General features: G+C 40.3%; 1 pseudogene; it reads left to right on the plus strand.

Annotated features, from left to right (window-relative positions):
- The first annotated feature begins 452 nt into the window (after positions 1 to 452).
- The window catches only part of LOC109458893 (protein SEC13 homolog pseudogene), a 76945-nt pseudogene continuing 58039 nt past the window's right edge, over positions 453 to 19358 (plus strand).

Here is a 19358-nt window from a genome sequence, read left to right on the forward strand (position 1 = left end):
TTCAGAGGGGTGTAGGCGGTTGAAGACTAATTGCCCACTCTGTGAGGGAGAAGAGGAAAAGGTGTCCCTTCATCACTCTTTTCTCCCGCTATGATGTCTAGGGTGCCCTCTAGACCTGCCTCTGTGATCTAGCTCTCTGCATTACCAGGCGTTAGAATGGGGGTCACAGGTGGCCAGGATTAATCATGCGTACCTGAGCCACCTGGACTGGACCCCGAGTGCCTGCCTGCTGTCTACCCCCATGATAGGGAACCTGTATAACGTGTGGCCAACAATGAGCCATCTTCGAGTGGAGGGATGAAGGGCCCTACTCTGAGCATCCTGGAAATTGATGGTGTGGGGTATGTAGAAGTTACTCCATTTGAAAAGAGCAGAGATGAGGGAGTAAATGACCAAAACCTGGAGGGAGAAACCTGCCTGAGGGATAGGGATTCTAAGGAATCCCAGTCCTGATGGGGGCTAAGGAAAAGATTGTAAATACCCCAGAAGGCCTCAAAGAAGGAATATTCCTTAAGGTAAAGGGAATCGGGAATAAGGGATGTGGTTCTGATGATCCTGCAGAAACAGAGGTATGAGAGAAAAGCGAAGAAATATTCGGGCCCCCAGGAATGGAGGCCTTGATGTACGTGGACCGCTAGACAAGAGCTAGTGTAATGGCGGGAGTGGGTCAGGGAACAAAACAACAGAAGTGGTGGACAAGGAACTCAGAACAATGCCATCAGCATTTGAGAACTATGAGGAGTTATAAAGAATTCTGCCAGGTGCCTAAAGAGGTGATCTGTGGTGGCTAAGGAAGTGCAGTAAAGGCAAAGCTCCATTTTCTTACTGTAAGTATTGCAGAGGAGATCTTGGTTGATGAGGAGGTCAAACGGGAAAGACCACGGACCAACACCTCACAGGTGTTGAGGATAGGAAAGGCTAGAAAGAGAGTCATAGTTTTGAAAGGGTCAATACAAGGCACCCACTAGTGGCGGTTGGACTGGCTCAGGGTCCCGGAGACCCTTGGGATCCACCGCAGAGTTGCCACAGCCAGGGCCCCAAAATTGCCTCCATGGTCAATGCCATCAGTTGTGTGCTGAGGATGTCATCCTTTGCAAAAAGAGAAGCCTGGTGGCAGGCAGCCGAAATTCCTGATGTGGATTGGGGAATCAACCTCCTCCGTTTCTGGAAGACCTGTCCTCCGAGGCTTGTATGTCAGCAGCCACGCTAACTGCATTTAAATGGCTGATGGAGGCCCGATTTTTTGAGAGAGAGAGAGTCTTAAAAGGGAAGCCTGAAGCCAGGCAAAGGGCAGCAGAACGGGCAACAGAAGCGGGAAATGCGCTTCCCTCTCCTTTTGTCCCAGACGCACCCACGGCTGAATTAGGATCCTGATGTCTGGGCAGCTATTCCTGCCTGGCTTGCCAAAATGAATTAGGATCCTGTTGTGTTTTCCCTGGAACACGATCCTGCCATTACTGAAGAACAGCAACGCGGATCCTGAGAGGCCATGTTTAAGCAGAAGCAGTTTTATTGTGAAAGTGTAAGCAAACAGGCATAAGAGAAAGGGCTGTGGGGACAGAGTCCCAGAGAGCAGTTTCCAGGCTCTCGGACTCATGTGGAAAGGTGCTGGCTCGGGTAGTCGATGGCCATCAGCTGTGACTAGTTGGCCTATAGAGGCTATAGTGGTATGAACCCCTTATCTATGGGTCCCCTCTGGAGGCTATAGTGGTATGAACCCCTTATCTATGGGTCCTTTGGTGTTCCTTTTTGGCCTCACCATATCCTGTGTTCTTGTGCGGGAAATGGCACCAGAGACCCTGCATGACAGGGCTCTCCTAGGACAGAAAGTCCGAAATGAAATGCGTCCCCCCCGCCCCCCAGTACCATCAGGTTGGGCAAAAGAAAGATGACTTAGAAGTGTTAGCTAGAAAAGTGGGTTTAGAGGTGGCTAAGGGAGCTGCTTGTGGGCACTGTTTGTAGAGGCCTGGCAGTGGCCATGGTGGCCGGGGGGAGACCAGGTGGCGGCCCTATGCTCCCGACCTTGCTCTTGCATCCCCTCCTCTCAGCTGCTGCTATAGTGCCAGCAGAGCTGGGGGTGGGGTGGGGGGAAGCCAGGTGGCAGAGAAACGGCAGGCTACTCCTGGCTGGCTCACCAAAATATGTTACCAAAGAGTGGGCCCTTCTCGGCGTGATATCCAGGTTCTTGGCATCTCGAGCAAAGAATTTAATGAGATACCACGGTAAAGTAGTGTAAAAGCAGTTTATTAGAAGAAAAAATACACTTCAAAGAGCTAAAAGTGGGCCCGAGCAGAAAGCAGTGGCTCAAGGCCTTTATTAGAAGAGAAAGTGTACTTCAGAGGGTTTGGAGCAGGCCCAGAGCAAAGGCAAAGCTTGCAGGGGCCTGGGGGTTTTATCTGGGATGGCCTATTCCTCTCCAGGCATGGGACTACCTGATTGACACCTGTGATTGACAAGAGGCTGTTACCTTATCTCTTCAGAATGCAATTATTCTCTGAAGTTTGAAATTGTTAACTATCCGCTGAATGGCCCGCTTCCCCCAACACCTGAGTTTTGTTTGGCTTTTCACCTTGAATGGCTTTGTTACAAGCTGAATGGTCCTCCTGCCCCTACATCTGAGTTTTGGCGGGCTGGTCTCGCAGCTTGAATCTATTAGCTAACTATTAATGTTTTGCTATGGTCTCCGCCTTTTGTTATGGTCTCCTCCTTAATCCATTCTACCTTGGCCATTTTCCTGACTCCCTATAATTTTTCTATTTCACTTCTACATCTTTTTTTTCCCCTCCATAAAAATGCATCTCCATTCAACGTACATCCTTTTAACAAAAATGCACATCTTCTGTTCCTTGAAAAAATAAGATGTTTCCTTTATTATTTCTAGTCATTTTAATTTCATAAGTTAATTAGAATTCTTAAACCTTTCAATTTATAAATAATTTTTATATTTTCTAGAAACATGAATTTTCATAGACTATTTGTCAGCATGGCATATAATATGTTTACTAATAGACCCAAATATCTTTACTTTTTTTGTAGAAAGAAGTGAAAATGGATAAACTTATGTTCAGTAATTAATGTTCTAATTTTTTGTTTTATTTGGTAATGATCTCAACTGATTAAATAAACTTAACTCATTATTTGTATCATCTTAATAAAACTTTAAGGTTTCTAATAAACAAAAGGAAGCTATTTGTACATACACATACCATAACACTTAATTACTGTTAAGTTCACCTGAAAACTTTTTATCTTATATGTATCTATTAAAATTGTTCTGAATAACCATGTTTAGAGTGCTTACAAAAAACTTCATTAGACATTAGATAACATCAGTCATCATCTTAAGTTATTTATTAATTTGGCTGACAAATTTTGCAACAGAGCTAACATGAACTCATTTGACTAATAATCCCAGTTAGAATAAAAGCTGTTTATCTGCATTATTTTGAAAGGTCCTAACTCTGAAGATGTATCTGTTTTTATTAAATCAACAACTTAAATTAGCTTTAATACTGAATAATTTCCCCAGATCATGAAAACCTGAAAAGCATTTGGGTTATGTTCTACTATATTTCTGAAAGTTATTAATACTAAATTTATACAAGTGCTTATTTATTTATGTATTTATTTATTTATTTTATCCAATTTAGAGCTCTGTTACAAATTACTTTTAGGAATACCATCTGGAGGTAGAAAATATATATATATTTATATATCTGCAGGAAATTTTTAGCTTTTATTCTGAAAATTTTTAGTCAAGAAATGGTACAATAGTACAAAACTCATAGTTTATAGTGGGGAAAAAAAACAGTTGGGTCGAAATTTTTTCATAGAATAAACTAAGTTTGCCTGCTAAGAAAGCTAAAGTTCTTTACTATTTGTGGAGAAGACTTTTAAGATTTGTATTTTTCCCTGGAAATAATTTTAAGGAGGCTGTAGTCTAGAGTTTGGGCGAGAGAGCCCTTGTTGCATTTCGTATGTTAAAAGAGTCCTTTTTTCCCCTTTAGTCTCAGGTGAGTGTGGGCTGTATTTACATTTCAAAGACATGATAAGATTTATATCTTCAAGGGACTTAGAAGGTATGCAGGTTTTTTCCTCAGAATTTTGGGGTAAATTTTACTATTTAAAAATGTCCTTCTTTTTCTTAAGTTCAGGACAATATTATTTATATTACCCTAGTCTTCTAAAATACTTATAAGCATTTTGAAAAGAATAGGTGACGTTTTGGGATGCTTCTAGACTTGTATTTCTAGTTTGTAGAGATTTGTAAGACAAAGACAGTTGTTTCTATTAGACCTTGAATATTGGCCTCCAGCTAATCCATTTCCTGATTATTTTTAGAAGGGCCTGGGGACACTTTTTAAGAAGGAGGATTTATATTGGATTTTTGTTTTAAGTTTCATTTGTTCTTCCATCTTGGTAAGATTTCTAAGGCTAACTGTGATATTCTTTGTATTGTTTTAAATTTGGTCTTTCTATAAATACTAATAATTCTTTAGGAAAAACTTCCAATTTAAAAGATCCATAATCTGGACACAGAGGAGTAGGACCTATTAATCTCAATAACAATTCAAACCTTTTTATGTCTTAACCAAGGATGCAAGATGCATCCCACGAGACTGGAAAACATGCAACCCCAACCACATCCAGAAAGTTTACTCCTAATGTTAGCCTAAGAAAGCAAAGGCTTTTGTTGCACAGGCAATAAGAATGGTGTAGTAAAAATAGCGTCTTAAGTCTCATAGAAGAACTTGAGGCACCTCCAGTCATAGGCTTACTGAATTAGGATCCTGATGTATTTTCCCGGTAAAGGGATCCCACCGTTACCTAAGAATAGAAACGGAGAATTCAGAGGCAAGCGAGATTTAAGCAGAAGCAGTTTATTGCAAAAGCATAAGAGAACAGGCACAAGAGAATGGCTCCTAGAAGTGTAAGCTACCTCTTGGGCCCCTCTCCTCGGTGGCTACAGCAGTACCAAGCTGGGGGGCGGGGGAGGGGAGGAGGAGGAGGAGCCAGGCAGCGGAGAAGCAGCAGGTTACCGGAGAGTGGGCCCACCTTGACGCAGTGTCCAGGTTCTTGGCATCTCGAGCAAAGAATTAAACAAGATACCTAGATAAAGTAGTGAAAGAACAGTTTATTAGAAGAAAAAGTACACTACAAAAAAGTAGGCCAGAGCAGAAAATAGTGTCTCAAGGCCATTATTAGAAGAGAAAGTATACTCCAAAGGGTTTGGAGCAGGTCCCGAGCAAAGGCAAGGTTCAAAAAGGCATGGCTCTCAGGAGCTTGGGGGTTTTATCTGAGATGGGCTGTACCTCTCCAGGTGTGGGACCACTTGATTGACACCTGTGATTAACAAGGGGCTATTACCTTATCTCTTCAGACTGCACATGTTCTCTGCAGTTTGAAATTGTTAACTACAAGCTGATTGGCCCTCTTCCCTGTACCTGGACAGTCAATTTTAGCGGGCTCTGCAAGCTGATTGTCTTATTTCCCTGGACCTGGGCTGAGAGTTTCAGCGGGCTTTTTAGCTTGAATGTCTTTGTTACAAGCTAAATGACCCTTCCCCTCTATGCCTAGGCTTTGCTCTGACAGTACTGCATCTTGAATAAAGTTATTTCCTCTGGCTTTATTATGCTTTCCTCCTTAATCTCATCTACCCTAGCTACTTTCCTGACTGCCTATAATTTTCTATCTCCCTACCGATCCATGACACTGAGAGGGCACTAGTGAAACGGGACTTTTCCAGCACTAACAAAGCAACAAATGTTGTGCCAATAAAGTCCTCCTATAAACCGTGACCCCCTTATGACCATTTCCCCTGAGAGTTGACATGGTTACATAGAGAGAGTTCTGATTGTGACTTTGTGTCTCAGAACCCCAGTCTATTTGACTGGCCAGCACATGCACCGCAGTAAGTGCACCTTCAAGATGGCAGAGACCAGAGAGAATACTTCACTGGTCACAGAGCCAAGCTCTCAAGACAACTGTGTTTCCTCGAAAATAAGACTTAGCTGAACCATCTAATGCGTCTTTTGTAGAAAAAGTTAATATAAGACATGGTATTATATTATATTATATTATTATACCCGTGCTTATATTATATTACATTATATTATCCCTGGTCTCATATTATAGTAAAATAAAACCAGGTCTTATGTTAATTTTTGCTCCAAAAGACGCATTAGAGCTGATGGTCCAGCTAGGTCTTTTTTGGGGGGGAAACACGGTAGAACAAGATGAAGTATGTAACAGAAACATACTTCAGAAAGAAAAAACAGTGACTATTATGGATGGAAATGGGGTTCTATGAAAAGTAGCTTCATAGATGCTCATAAATTACTGTAGAGGATCATAAATTCCTGACTGAGGTCATAACTTCTTTATTAAGTAGTAACTTCTTTATTAAAATGCTTAAGCTAGCCCTGTCCCTGTTCTTGTGCATCTAGGTTAACACACCTTTGAAATGCCAGAAGTAATCCTCTTTTTCAGACCCCTGGAAAAGTAACCACCCTCAAGGGTGCACATAATCTTGTTAACTATTCTGTCCTTTGCTTTCTTCTGAAGTAGGAATAGTTTTCTGTGAGTCCCCAAATGATGTAAATTATATTGGATTTGCTAACAGTTTTCTGGGTGTAGGCCGGGATCGTGTCTCGTGAAATTGAAGAATGGAAACACACACCAGGGAGAGGCAAAAAGTTGTAGAGGAAGATAGTTTATTAGAGACAGCTCCCGAGCTGGAAGGGGTCCCGAATGGGGGTACCCAGTGACTGAGGCAAAAGCTCTTACTTTTATACCTTCCCTTGCCTATTTGGGGAAGGGGGCTGGAGCCTTCTAATTGAATTCATCTATCGGGTTTGTCCTGTTTGCCCATCCTGAAGGGATTAATGAACCAACCCATTCCTATCTATCAGATCTGCTCCTTTGTATGGCCAGAAGGGATTTGAGATCATTTATTAACCTCAAGGTGCAGTCTCATATCTTGATCCTGGAGTGAAGGAGACATTCCAGAAGGTGGACTTTCAGGATATGGCTGTTTTTTTTGTTTATTCCACCAGGGACCCCCCTGTCTACCTAGCAATCGTACTATCTAACCTGTCTCAATACCCTATCTGAAGACGAAACCCTAACTGCTGTTAGGCAGTAGGAGCAACAACTGCTCTAACTACTTCAGGCTGAGGAAGGGAGTACTAGGGAGAGACCAGCAGCTAGGGCTTGTCCAGAGGTCTGTCTATCTTAGGGTCTCCAGTAGATGAACAAATCCAGGTGAGGATGTTGTCTTGTAAGCCATCGCAGCCAACCAGTGGGTAGTCTATAAACAGAGACGCATTGCAGGCAACGGCATGAGGTAATACCTATAATAATGGATAAAAGAAAAACTAGAAAAATTTCCTTAAGTCCCGCTAAGCTGGGAAGCTAGGAAGTAGGAAACGAAAAATCTAGGCCAAAAAATCTTGTTTTTAGTTCAATATTGGAAACTATATTATGAATTTGTTGAACTTTGTCTTTAATTAACTGCAAATTATCAGAGATTGAAACAGCATAACCCTTTAAACTATTTACATCCTTGATTGTGTTTGAGAAGGAGATAATCTATGGTAGCTCTGTTTTTGAGAACTGTTTTTCTGACCTGTCCTAACTCTTGCCTCATGGCATGGGTAGCCTGTGAGGTAAATTAAAGCACTGGTTAGAGCAGCCAGTGAAACTAACACATTGATTAGCCTGAGTTACGGCTCTTTTTTCTTTACTCAGTTCTAGTATTTGGGTGAGAGCTATTAGCTCCGCTAGTTGTGTGCTGCCCCAGAGGGAAGGCTTGTATTTTCTAAGATGTCATGTAGAGTAACTACAGCATATCCAGGCTTTTGTATGTTATTTTCTATAAAAGAGCTCTCATCAGTGAAGAGAGTCCAATCTGGGTTGTCTAGAGGTGTTTTTTGTAAATCTGCTCTAGCAGTATAGGTCTGTATTAAAACTTATTGGCAGTTAATTCTTCCTCCATCTTTGAGAGGAATATGGTAGGATTCAGGGTTAGGGAAGGTTTGTATTTGGATAACAGGACCTTCTAACAAGAGGGCCTGATACAGGAGGGGAGGTGGCTATCAGTGAGCCAGTGACTCTTATTAGCATCTAAAAGTCCGCAAATGTGGTGTGGGGCGAAAACAGTTAAGTCTTGCTGCACTGTGAGTTTGGTGGCTTTAGGAACCAGGAGGCAGCTGTAGTTATGGCCCGGAAACAAGCTGGCCCGCCGGGTGCTATGAGGTCTAGTTCCTTATTAAATAGTTCCAGAGACCTTTTTAAGTTGTTTATTTTATATTTTCTTTAAGGTTGTGGGGACAGAACCCCAAAAAGCAGTTTCCAGGCTCTCGGCCTCACATAGACAGGTGCTGGCTCAGATAGTAAATGGCCATCAACAGTGATTGCATGGCCATCAGCTGTGGCTAGTTGGCCATCAGCTGTAACCATAGAGCCATTGGCTACTAATATAACTGCTGTGGCTATGCTAGCAGAGAGAGAAGAATGGGGGCTAGCAAGAAGATGGCGGCTGGGCTAACAAGTGTGGATGGCGGTTTGCGGACAGTGTGGATCCAGCCTCCAGTGAGAGTATAGTGCCGCCAGAGAGAATATAGTGGTATGACTCCCCTACTTATGGCTCCGTGGGTGTTCCTTTTTGGCCTCACCATATCCTGCATTCTTGTGTGGGGAGCGGGAGCAGAGACCCCCAAGGTCGCCCCGCACGACAAATGGCGCAGCGAGCAGGGTCTCCCGCACGACAAAGGTATAGACCAATGCTAAGAAATAGGCTGTGTAAAATGAGCCCAAATCTGGGGGCTATCTTTATCTTTACAAGCAAGCAGTTTTCAGAGGAAAAACCTCCAGAGTGAGCAGTTGAGACAGAGTAAATGGCTTCTATATCAGTTAGGAAATTAATAGGCTTATCTGCCTTGTCAGGGTCACCCGCAGTTTTACCCCCTATGATGAGAATAGCTTGGGAGCTGCTGAGAACTTCAGGCCCAACAGTGATGAGAGCCATTTTTAAGGAGTTGATCCCTGCTCCCTTCAGAACAAGGCGTACTCCCTCCTCTAGTGCCCTTTAGTCTGTACAGGGGGCACGGCTGTTTTGGAGGACTAGGACACCCCTTATTCCAGTGGTCTGGGCTTCCATATCCAAAGCAAGCTCCTTTATCTGGCGTTTTCTCTCGGGGGCTTTTGGGTGACTTGAGGTGGCTTCAGCCCAGGGTTGTCTATAACTGTGGCCAAAAAGTCTGGCCTTCCTCTGGTCTCATTCTCTGGTCTCACTGTTCCTTTATTCCTCGTTTTCCTGTCTTGGTTGTTAAAGACATTTAAACAAATTCCTGGCCTTCTCTAGGATCTGAGCCTCTTAATCAGGGATGTAACAATGGGTCAGAACCATTAGAATTCCCTGCCAGTTAGGGGACAATATTAGGCGAAACTTCCTTATGTTGGCCTATAGCTGATACCAAAGAAGGCACATGACCTGTAGCAGTTCTGCAATATAATGTCAGTAGCAGACCAATAGACTAATAAACTTGATCTTAGTAAAGAGAGAAAGCTTAACTTTTATTTTGTACCAGCTTACTTTTGAGATTTAAATTTACTTAGTTAATTGCATTTAGCTTAACCACATATAAAACTCTCAAAACTTCTCACAAACCTTCTACAACTTTCCTAATCCCTCTCAGTTTGTCTCTTTTCACTCATTCAGAAATAACCATCTTTAGGACAAACTGTTTTATTTCAGTACCTTCAAACATGGATTTCCGTACCTTATACCTTCCTTGAAAACACACCATTTTCTTCCATGTTAGAATCCATAACCTTTTAGAACCTTAATTTTTACTGACAATCTAAAGTAAGCAATTAACACTTCCACTGGCAAATCCAGGAATATATTTGGCAACATTTAAAAGCATGCACTTTTGTAATAAAATATAAGATATATTTATTAACAGATCTTAATTTCTCTCTTAACTTTCCTGTGACAAAGAAGCTAGAAATAGATGAATTTAGACTTACCTAATAATTGACACCTTAGCATTTTGTTATTTTGAAATACCTAGATATTTAATCTAAGGTACTTTCTTGACAAATTCTGTAACAGAGATAACATGACTTTAAAAGTAGGCTTATTTAGAATGTTAGTACACTGGGACTCCAATCTAAAGGCAATTTCCCTTATAGTGAATCCAACTGTGAGTGATCCCCACAGGACTTAGAATTAGAGCAGTGGAGTAAGAGGTCTGGCTTTAGAATTAGCTGCTTGGTTTTTAAAAGTGCCACTTTTTTCCTACAGTTATCTCAGCCTCAGGTATTTTTGTTTATTGGTGGATTAGGAGATGAATGTTTATTGAAGGGACCTCCTCAGGAGAGGCAGATCCCACTGGAGGTTCCTTTGGAGGAGTCACTTTATGAGGGGTCTCCCCAGGGAGAATCTCCTTAGAAGGAGTCTCCCTAAGGAGTCCCCTTAGAAGGAGTCCCCCCCAGAAGGGGTCTCCTTAGGAGGAGGGAGGCAAGATATCACGGCCAAAAGAGCCGGGTCAACTCTACATATTTTACCAAGATCTGGATTGTCCCTCGGCAAAAATAGCCTAAACACGTGGAACTTCTGACCATTTGTCCTCCTTTTCTGTAAAACAGGTCTAGCTGCATGATAGTATTGTAATTAATACTTCCCTCAGAAGGCCAAGTCTCCCCATTCCAACGAGTACTTAGGCCAAACCTCTGAACAAAAGAAAACCAGGCGCCTCTTCTTCAAAGTCTGAGGGTCAAATTTGTCCCAGTGTTTCAAGATGTAATTCAGGGGGATGTAGGCGCATGAGGGCTGATTGCCTATCTGAAAGGGAGGAAGGACAGAAAGGCGTCCCTTTGCAATTCATCTCCCACAACTTGCTCTAGGGCGTCCCCTAGACGCATGGGCCATGGACGTCGTGTGACCAGTTCTGAGGCAGGTGAGGAGACATGGCGCACCAGGATTATTCACACTTACCTGTGTGGCCTGGCCTGTGCCTCCAGGTGGGCGCCTACCCTGTCCCCGCCTGAATGTCTGACACTGGCCCACAGGCCAATAAAGGCTGTGGCCAATAATGAGGTGCCTTAAGGTAAAGCAGTGTATGTCCCAACTCTGGGCATCACAAAAATTGATGGCCGATTAATATAATAGTGGCCTTTTAAATAAAGATGTTTACGGATGGAGTATATACTTAAAGCTTGTAGGGAAGGCATGTGGCCTAGGCAAGAGGGAGTGGAAGGAGGCCCTGAAGCCCAATATGTGAGTGGGGACAAAAAGAGATACCTGAAGCCCAAAAGGCTTCAGAAAAGGCTGTTTCCTTATGGAAAAGCAAATCCAGAATATGTTGGTCCTCCTTAAAAACTTTGCCTGGTGGTGGCTGAGGTGGCCTGGTGGGTAGGTCTCCAGAGAAGCTGCACTCTTGCGGCCCCTCCCTCTCAGCTGCAGTTGAGCCTAGCTGGGGGCAGAGCCAGGCAGCAGAGAAGCCACAGGGTCCCCAGATGAGTACAGAGATAGAACAGAGGAGATGAAAAATCAAGTCTCCAGAGAGGCATTATGCTGTACAAACACAGACCTCACTGGTGCTTGGGTTTGTCTTGAGCCTGGCAGGTACTAAATGACCTGTTCCAAGACTGGGTTATCCTGTCACAGGAGTTTTCAAGTGGTGGACACCCTAATGGCCATTTAATTGTCCAACCCATGCCCGCAAAGGACGGCAAACAAAAAGAGGTATAGGAAAGTGAGTGAGAGATTTTGGTGTCCCCTAAAAGGGACTTACCTCCTGGCTGGCTTGTTAAAATATGTTACTGGATAATGTTGAGGAGGTCTCACAGGGAAGGGACCCCAGACCAATGTCTCATGTGCTAGGGAGAGATAGTGGCAGAATAAAAGGACAGCAGAGACAAAGGAGTCATCCTGCTGGCACACTTATGGTTATAGGAAGTTGGGCTGGGAAGGGACCAGAGGGATCCATTGTAGAGCAACCACAATCAGGGTCCCTCAGTTGTCCACAAAGGCCCACAGTCCTGGCCACACGCCAGTATTCAGTCTCCTCGTGGAAAGGAAAAAGGCAGCAGAAGGAATAAGAGAAAGTAGCAGAGAGGGGGAGGGAAGCTTCCGAACGGCACCCTTACAGTCAGTCTGGCTGGGGGAAGACCCAGGGAGCCTTTGGGCCACACCGCAGAGTAGCCACCGTCAGAGTCCTGCAATTGCTGCCAAGGGCCATTCACCTCAACTGCGCGCCATCTTTGGTCTTTACTCCATCCAAGAGAGAAAAGCAAGAGAGAAGGCAGTTGGACTGTGGCCGACATTCCTCTAGCTCAGTGCCGGAGGTGATCAACCAGAGCCCTTCTGCAAGAGCTGCCCTCCGAGTCTTGAAAGTAGCAGCCGTACTTTCCTCATTTAAATGGCTGATGGAGGCCTACTGTTTGTATGATAGAAAAAGGAGACAAAACATGATGAAGGCCAATAGGGTGGGCAAGTAGAAAGGCACAGATCATATTTACCTTTCCTTCAATCCCATATGAGTCCCCAAATGAAGTAGGAATATTTTTCTGTGAGTCCCCAAATAATGTAAATGATGTTGGATCTGCCGGCAGTGTTTGGGTGTGGTCCGGGATCATGTCTCATGAAGCCAAAGTGTGGGAACACTGACCAGGGAGAGGCAAAAAGTTGTAAAGGAAGATAGTTTATTAGAGGCAGCTCCCAAGCGGGAGAGGGTCCCGAATGGGGGTGCCCAGTGACTAAGGCAAAAGCTCTTACTTTTATACCTTCCCTTGCCTGCTTGGGGAAGGGAGCTGGGGCCTTCTAATTGAATTCATCTATCAGGTTTGTCCTGTTTGCCCATCCTGAAGGGCTTAAGGAACTAACCCATTCCTATCTATCAGATCTGGTCCTTTGTATGGCCAGAAGGGATTTGAGATAATTTATTAACCTCAAGGCGCATTCTCATATCTTTCTCCTGGAGTGAAGGAGACTTTCCAGGACCTGGAGTTTCAGGATATGGCTGCTTTTTTATTTTTACCACCAGGGACCCTCCTGTCTACCTAGCAATCATACTAACTAAGCTGCCTCACTCCCACCTTCATACAATCTTGCTTACACTCCCTCATTAATTCCAGAAGTCTAAAAGAAACTGCAACACTGTCATTCCCCAGTGCAGTTGACATCTTGCTTTCCAGCAATTGTCATAAGTTTGGCTTAAATACATTCTTATACTAATTCTCTACAGATTTGGATATGTATTACATTGACACCATCTTTGGGAGGAAAAGATCAATAAAAACCAAAAATACTCATTTACCAAATTTACCAGAGTCACTAGACACTAAGGAAGAAGTTCCACAAATATTTTCTCTGGCTAATCTAAATTTAGAAAGGAGAAAGGGCTCTCACTACTCTCATTTGCATTGGACCCTGCAGGTAGAGACCTGGAAGACTAACATGGTTCTCACCTTCTGCCAGCACTTGTCAGAAATCCCAGGGTCTCCCAGCTGCAGCAGCCTCAGGCAAGTAGTGTCCAGCCAGGGAAGTTAATATTCTGGCTAAGCCAACTGTCAAGGGGAGAATTTTTTTTTTTTTCTTGTACCCTTCTAGGTTCTTCTGGATGATCTCAGAATTTAATTGACGTGAGACAGATTACCAAGAAAAAAATCAAGTTTGATGTCATGCATACAGACGTCTCATAGATAGGGGAACTAAAGATATGACCAAAGCAGGCAACTTTTATACATTTTAGACAACGGAACCATCAGTTCATGAGAAAATGACAAGACAAAGAAACCTGCCTACTTAATTAGTGAAGAATCTAAGCAGTTTGTTAACACAGGCCTCTGTGCCCTGAATTCCCTATCTCTGGTGATAAGGACATCTTCCCACCTCCCTATTGCAGGGAAGGCACCTTTCACAGAAGAGATTTATTAACCGCTTTCAGGGAGAACAAAGGACAAGCACAGTCTTCTTTTTGAACATGTTTCTTAAGTAACTTTAATTCAAAAGTTGCATATTTTGGGGCATCTGATCAGAGCCCCATCAGTACGTACAAACTCGAGTCTACATTTGTCCCTTAATCAGTGCTAGTAGACATAATAGTAATGGGAGAAAATTTACTTCAAATTAATGTTTGCCTTCAGAGTCTGATTTTTATCTTAAAAAGGTAACAGACATTGGGAGCCTGAAGCAGGAAGGTAAAGGTAGGGATAACATTAAGTAGAAGATCTGAACATATTTTGATGTTGAAATAAACTGGATTTGCTAAAAGATTGGGTGTGAGATGTGAGGTAGGTTATCCAAACCAGATTTGCCTTGGATTTTTTTTCCGGTTATAGCACAGGAAGCATAACTTCATGAGAATGCTCTCAATCAGGAAAACCAGGTGGTTGGTCACCATAGCTTTGGGAAAAAGAGAGGTGTCAGGTGGATTCCAAAGATTTTGGCCTGAAAAATTTGGAAGACCATAATTGTTATGGAAAAGTATTTTCCAATGTGAAAATGTTTTCCAATCAGTTGTATCAAGTTAAACATTCACAAGCAATACCTAGGAGATCCTGCAGTTTTACATCCTCCCCAACACTTGACACTGGTAAGCCTTACAGTTATTGCCAACTGAATGTACATAAGACGACATTTAATTGAACTTTTGATTGGCATTTCCTTAATCATTAATGATGTTGAACATCTCGCCATTTATTTTCTGGCCATACGTGATTCATGTTTTTGTGAATTGTTTGTTGATGTTTCTTATCCATTATTTTAATCAGGTAGATGATTTTTCTTCATTAATAAGCTGGGAAGTTTAGACATTTAGTTTCTTAATTCATCTAGAGTTAAATTTTGCTTACGATGATTTGGGGATCTGATTGATTTATTTTCTTTGTTTCCTTTTTTTTTTTTTTAAATGCAAAGTGATAGTCATTTTTTTCTATTTACATTGCTGAATAGTCCTCCATTTCACCAGTGAGGTGATAGGGCATCTCTGCAATACTGAAGTTTGATATGGGCACGGGTCTATTTTATGCATATATCGGTCTATTCTTGATCAAACACTGCATTACCTTAATTCATATAACTTTATACTTATTAATGTAGGAAAGTATATTGCCCAGATTGTTTTTCTTCAAAATATCTTATAATTTGGGGACTATGTGCCTTCCATGTAAGTTTTAAAATCAGCTTGTGAAAATTCTCAAAAAATGATGTTAGTTTTCAGTGGAATTTCATTAAATTAAAAAATAAAATACTGAAAAATAGATATCTTTGTGATATTAATAGTTACAATCAAAGAAGATAATACAGACTTCATTGACTTAGGACTGTTTAATGTCTTTCAATAGTCTTATAATTTTATTTATAGAATATCAAATAATTTAGATTTGCCATTTATTCCTGGACACTGCAGTTTTATACAATTGTAAAACAAATCTTTATTAACTTATATTTATGTTTGCTCACTTATCAATAAAAATTATTATGCTGATTTTATATTCATCTATTTTACAGATACCATTTTCAATATTTCAACATTAAACACAATGCTATGTATATAGTTGTTCATTTTTTAAAAATATACTCTTCCACTCATTATGGAACTTCCCTGTTATTTCTTGTTTGATAAAAGTTTAATTAATTAATTTTTAAATAATGAGTGAATGTTTGGTTTCATGTATTGTTTTTCTGCAGCTATTCATTTTGCAAATGTTATTGAGAATGTAGTATTTGCAAGGCACACTTCTAAATAAAGATACATCATTTAAACAAAACAAAGACAGAAATCCCTGCCTTTCTTATATTGAAAGGATTATAGAATACACCTCTGGATTTTTCTACTTAATCCTGTTAATCCAGTTAATTAAATTAATTGATTTTCCAATATCAGAGATTCTTAGATTCCTGAGATGAAATAACCAACATGTATCATAATTTTTAAACATTTATGGATTTATTTGTAAACATTTTTTAGAATAATTACACACAAATTTATGAATGATCTATAATTTTTCTTTAAATAATGGGAAAAAGAAGTATCTTTTTTATACTTTGCAGAAACTTGCTTCATATTTGAATGAACGTGTTCTATAAAAATTTGTGAGAACTGTGAAAATCTGAGTTTGATAGTTTCTTCTTTTTTTTTCTTCTGCAAAAAGCTTTATTGTTTCAATTTGGTCCATGGCATGGGATAGGGCTCCAGGGTGGTGCCTAGTAGTGGCAGGGAGAGGTTCAGGCAGAAGCCCAATGCCAAGGGAATACAGAGGGGCCCTTCAAAGGCCTCTGGGCTCCACAAGCTTCTCATTGTGCTAGAGGGCAAGGCTTTATAAGAGATACTTGCCCTGCCCAGCCTGGGGGCCAGCCAGCCTGCGGAGGTTATTCAGGTGGTCTGATAGTGTCTTTCTGAAATAGCTTTTATTATGAATTCAACTTCATTAAAGGTTTAAAGCAAAACTAATAACAGCTAGTGGATTTTATTATTTCATTTATCTTTCTATAAATCCAAGGTGCTTTCTGATTTATTGACACTTTTATAATATTGGTTGTTAAATATTTCAACCATCACTTCCTTTTCTACTTCTCTGTTTTTCTATGGATGTTTTAATTTCATCTATTTGTTGGAAAACAGTCATTATAATATATACCTGAAGTAAAAGTTTATTTTGTATATATGTAGAGAGAGAGGGTGCCAAAAAAAAAAATGTATCCACATTTTAAGAAAGGAAACGTATACACATTTGAAAAATGTATACACATTTTAAGAAAGGAAAAAATACTGTATTAAAATTATGCTGATGGTAACCACTTTGAGCACCTCTTGTAACTGCAGAAGTCAAACATGACTTGTATTCATCTTTTGTTATTGGTATATATTGAGTATTACAATTTTAATACAGGTTTTTTTTTTTTTTCTTTCTTAAAATGTATATACTTTTTTTGGCACCCTTTGTGTAGAGATAGAGATAGAGATAGAGATAGAGATAGAGATAGAGAGAGATCTAGAGATAGATCTCTCTCTATCTCTATCTATATTTGTAAATCTCCGGGATCTCTTAGGTACTGCTTGTGAATGTTTACCTTGATATATATGTGAGAGATAGAGAAAGAAAGAGAGAGTGAGAGAGAGAGTTTGAGGAATTTGGTGAGGGCTGACTAATTGAAAATTTGTTAACCAGGTCAGCAAACCTGAAATTCGTAGGAGTTGATGCTGCAGTCTTGAGTTTGAAATCTATAGCCTGGAAATAGTTAGTCTCTATGTTACAAAGGCAGAATGCTTTTTTGTTTTTGTTTTTTTTTGAAACCCTTAGTCTGTCTTTGCTTTTAAGGCCTTCAACTCATTAAATGTGGCTCATACAGTCATCGTGGAGGGTAATCTTTTCCACTCAAAGTCTATTGATTTAAATGTTAATCACATCTAAAAAGTATCTTCAAAGCCGTATCTAGAATGATGTTTGACTTGATTAGACAACTGGGAACCATAGCTTAGCCAAATTCACATAAAAAAAATAACCATCACAGTTTTTAAACCTAGGAGTTTTGATATGTTTGTTGGACAATCATGTCAGGAAATGTAATTTCATGCATATAGATTAAAGTACGGGGACTTGATTATATTTCACTGAGTGAATATACAGATGGAGAAAAAAGTGTCCCAGGAACAAGCCATCTGTACGAGGTACAGTCTGCAAATACAGTGAATGTTTAAAAAAAAATAAAAAAAAAATACATATGTATATTTTAGTGTGCTATAAATCATATATATAAATATATATGTATATACATGTATATACATATATACATATATATATGTGTATATATATATATATATATGTATATATATATATATATATATATATATATATATATATATTTGCAGTAAAAGACACATTGCCATTTATCCCCCTCAAAATACTCCCCCCTCACTTTGAACACACTTATCCCAACATCTTGCTACTTTCTGAATCAGTTCTGGAAGTCCTCTTTCGTGAGTGTTTTTAGTTGCGTTGTCATGGCTGCCTCGGTGTCCTGAATTGATTCAAAATGTTTACTTTTCATGGCCATTTTGACTTTGGGGAAGAGCCAGAAGTTGCATGATACCAGATCCGGTAAATAAGATGGATGAGGACACACCCGTCATGTTTTTATTTGACAGAAATTGCCATACCAGAAGTGATATGTGATATGGAGCCTTTCGTTTGTTATTGCAAAGTATGGTGAATGCTGCTACTGAGTGCCATCCAACAGAAAGGCAGTGATCTTCAATACAGGAAGTGGTACATTGAACCTTAGTAACAGAGCGTGACAAGTTTCAACTTGTTCGGTTCAGTCAGTCAGGTATGAGCTCCAGTTGAGAGAAGTGTGCTATAAATCATCTTTCATCATGACAACACTCTGTGTCATACGTCACTTCTGATATACAACAATTTCTGTCAAATAAAAACATTACTCTGTGTCCTCATCCACCTTATTTACCCGATCTGGCACAGTGTGACTTCTGGCTCTACCCCAAAGTCAAAATTAGTCAGGACATCTAGGCAGCCATGGCAGTGCAACTGAAAACACTCAGGAAAGAGGACTTCCAGAACTGCTTAGGAAAATGGCAGGAATGATGGGATAAGTATGTTTGTCATGAGGGGGGAGTATTTTGAGGGGGATTAATGGCAGTGTGTCTTTCGCTGTAATATATATTTTTTTATTTAATCATTCATCATATTGTTGGTTCACACCACATATATTGCAGCCTTCATGTTACATGGTTGCAGGCACAACTTTAAGATTTAAATGTGTTAGCAGGGGTGACTGTTATATTAATAGGTTATAGTGAGAGACTAAGAACATAGATGTACCTATAGATATAATAGGTATGTATATTCTGCTTGTGATTCCTTACTTGGCATTGAATTGGTAAATTCTCATAGGAAATATCATTGTTTAGATTACAAAAATAAAATTATTGTTTTAGGATTACACTTCATTTTGTGTGTAGTATTTTTGAATAGTTCTTACTCCTGCTCATCAACCATGATTTCTTTAATTTATCAAGTAGTTCAAAATTCTTACTTTTTATTTATTCTGTTTTTCTATCAATACTGCCATTTATATTTTACTGTTATTATTTTCATTATGTTATGTACGTAACTTTTTTGTAAGATCCTTTAGTCATTTTCCATTTGTTACTATTGTAATTAAAATTAAATATCATTTTTTTTCATGTAGATTTCATATAATTTATAATAAAAGAACAGTTTGGAAGTCTTCTGCTGTTACAGCCACCTTCTGCTATTAGATAAAATTATTCTGGAACATTAAAGCCATACACACAAAAAAGTCCTGCAATCATTCAAGCAAAATA

Source organism: Rhinolophus sinicus, chromosome 16, assembly GCF_057876585.1.
Source record: "Rhinolophus sinicus isolate RSI-liver-muscle chromosome 16, RSI-T2T, whole genome shotgun sequence".
In the NCBI taxonomy this organism is placed as follows: Eukaryota; Metazoa; Chordata; class Mammalia; order Chiroptera; family Rhinolophidae; genus Rhinolophus; species Rhinolophus sinicus.